This window comes from Ochotona princeps, chromosome 8 (genome assembly GCF_030435755.1).
Source record: "Ochotona princeps isolate mOchPri1 chromosome 8, mOchPri1.hap1, whole genome shotgun sequence".
Lineage (NCBI taxonomy): Eukaryota > Metazoa > Chordata > Mammalia > Lagomorpha > Ochotonidae > Ochotona > Ochotona princeps.
Window position 1 is genome coordinate 7,792,146 of NC_080839.1, and position 3,312 is coordinate 7,795,457.

The 3,312-nt window shown below is 45.8% G+C and overlaps 1 pseudogene; it reads right to left on the reverse strand.

The window, feature by feature from the left end:
• Positions 1-1,692: 1,692 nt before the first annotated feature.
• Positions 1,693-2,109, reverse strand: LOC131480914 (small ribosomal subunit protein eS12-like; annotated as a pseudogene).
• Between the last annotated feature and the right edge of the window lie 1,203 nt (positions 2,110-3,312).

Consider the following 3,312-nt stretch of genomic DNA (forward strand, 5'->3'; position numbering starts at 1 on the left):
CCCTTGGCAGAAGCCATGTCTGTGGTAGAGTTAGACTGTAGTCAAATGGGACTCTAGGCCTTTCTCTGCAGTGGCCAGTCCTCCCCCAGGTAGAGACTCCGAAGGCAGAGTCTAACCCAGGGAAAGAGAGCAACTGGCCCAGAATCCAAAAGCTGGTCTGCCCCTGTGTGTGACAAGTAACACTAGGGACAAGGAATCTCCTGGTCTGGGTCTCAGGGTCAGCAATAATAGGTGGGTGTCAGGTTTGTGAACCCCAGGGATGGGGGATCAGGTGATGCTTGAGACATCTTGCCCAGCTTCTTAGACTCGCCTGCAAGAACATGCCCTGCTTAATGAAAAAAGTAGAGCAGTATACACAGGCCCTGATGTAAAATGAGATTAAGGCAGCACATTTGGTGCTGTAGCAGAAGAACAACTAACTGGACAACAACCCCAAACAAACAAAGACAGCAAATAATTTCAGTGAATGGAGCAAATGGACATTGGGAGGGTGATGTCATCCTGAGATCATGAAATCGGCAGCATTTCAGAACTATCCAAACCACTTGGACAGAACTCTCAGAATATGCACACATTGAGACTCTGGGTTGATATGAGGTGATGGTTCCTTATTCCTGGGTTCTGGGATGTGTGGGAACTCATGAGTGGTTTTCCCCTTTGTTTCTCCCCTTCCCCCAGGAACAACAAGAAATGGCAAATTTGGAAGTAACGAATTCACCCAATTTTCCCTAAACCTTGATCCTTCCCACACTGATCAACCATGTAATAATTATTTTGTTAAAATAAAATTTTAAAAAGCAGTTTAATTAATTTATTTGTTTTATGATACAGCTCCATAGGCTCTGGGATTTCCACACACCTCCCCCCGAATTCCCTCCCAACACTGATTTCCCCTACATTTTTACAGTAATATTGTTCTGCAAAAACCATCATAAGTCCATCATTCTGCTATTCAAGTGTATCCTGACACTGTAGATATGCACAGTGGCAGAAAGTCCAGCATCCTATTGTTTTGTTTCATTAGGATATTGAGCTATTTTGTTTAATTTGAAAGACTACAAGAAATAGCTTCCATCTGCTGGTTCTCTCTCCAATGCCCACAACATCTGAGGCTGGACCGGGCCAAAGCAGGACCCCAGCATTCTTCTAAGCCTTTCACATGGATGGCATGGGCTCAGGTACTTGATTTGTTACCTCTGGAATGAGCAGCAGCAGGCAGGCGGATTAGAAGCGAGGTAGCCAAGACGTCGATCAAGTTCTCTGAAATGGGATGCAGGCATTCTTAAGTGGCAACAAAAGTTGCTGCATCAAACTTGTGTTCCTCCAGGTGTGCCTCAAATTGAACAAAATATAGTTTTCATGCCTTTTGGGGGTTTACAGTTCTCAGATTGGAGCTCTTTGGTCAGAAGAAATTGACATCTTACCTCAAAATATAAAGAGCAAAGTGTAAAGTTACTCTAGGAAGAGAGGAAGAACCTCTCTCTCTGGATTCCCCCAATCACAGAACTCTCAGGGCATCAGACCACAGTCTAAACACTATAGGACTGGATGTTTACAGAGGCGTTCTGGTCATGATGATGCTGAGATCACATTAAACTCTTCAGAACTCATAGATCATACAGTTGCATCATTTTCTTCAAGAAGGTTCTTGATATTTTTCTTTTTTTTTTTATGAGCCAAACATTTATTCATTCATTTCTTGCACTTGAAGTATTCTTCAATGACATCTTTGGCTTGAGATTCTTTGCCATATTCCTTAACGACTACGCAACTGCAGCCAAGCACTTTACGGGGTTTCTCCTCTGGGTCAGTTTTACAGAGGCCTACCCATTCCCCAAGTCTCTTGTTGTCATCAACCTTAATGAGGTTGATCTGGTGTTCGGCACACAGTTGGATGGCAGCACACAGAGGTGGGCTTGGCACTTGTCTAAGGCTTTGGCGGCTTCACGGATGCCACGCGTGAGGCCGTTGTGGATGAGGGCGGTCTTGAGCACCTCTTGCGGAGCGGTGTTCACATCCATTACACCTCCAGCAGCGATGCCTCCCTCTGCCATGGCGGTGGGTTACGAGTGAAGCCGAATCTTGAATGCACTCGGGCCTCGCCTCCGCGCGGCTGCAGCTCGGCGGCGGCAGGAAAGAGTGATTTTCTTTTTCATATCACGGTTACTTCTAAGCCTTTCCTCCCACATCATTGCTTAGCAAGCTGCAATCCCCAGGCCCATCATGGGCCACCACCTGATTTGCTTTGGCCCAGGGGCACTGGGCAAACACTATGAGCCTTGGAACCGAAGCTGAGACCCTCCCATCTGCCCCTACCTCCACTCAGCTTCCAGAGCCCATCTGCCCTGATAGACCAGAGTTTCAAAACCCCAGTCCAGGAGCTGACCTCTCCATAGCCTCACTTCTGGCTGGTTGTCCGAGGAGAAGCCGCGAAAGTCTCCAGGAGAGGGTCTGGGTGTCATGGAGACAGAGATGCAGACCTCAACAGCTAAGTCTCCTTCCCCTGTCCCATCCGGCTGACCCTGGCACATTCTTGCCAGGACTTTTCATCAGATACTGAGAGCCATGTTCCCACACCGAGGAGGTCTACTCAGGAGGGCAAGGCCAGGCCAGGCGGAGTTTCTCTTGTTACACGAGCGCCTACATTTTCTATATAGTCATGTTTCAGCATCCACAGAGATTTGCCTCAGGTCTCCACCATCTACTCAGGTCTGTGATGTAAAATGGCATAGTAGTTGCAAGTAATCCACACATATCTTCCCACGTACTTAAAGTCATCTCTAGATGACTATGACACCTAATATAGCATAGATAGTGTGTAAATAGATATTATGTTATACTGTTTAGAGCAGGGGTAGGCAACTTGGCCAAGCTGGACTCAAAATTTAGTCCATCTATAGCAGGCTAATTTTTAGGTTGATAGTTTTGTCTATCCCACAAAGGCTGTTACAGACATCCAAATTATCCTTGACATGAAAATGATTTCCTGTTCCTGGTTTACAGGATTAACAAAATAAATAAATGTCCTGTCCATGTTTAGTACAGAACTATTTTCCCATATTTCAGGCCTATGGTTAATGGAATCTGCAGATACAAATGTCTCGGACATAAAGGACTAATGTGTATCGTATATATTACAGATTTTTTAAAAATATTTATTTTATTCTTATTACAAAGTCAGATATACAGAGAGGAGGAGAGACAGAGAGGAAGATCTTCCGTCCGATGATTCACTCCCCAAGTGACCGCAACAGCGGGTGCTGTGCCAATCCGAAGCCGGGAACCAGGAACTTCTTCCAGGTCTCCCATGCG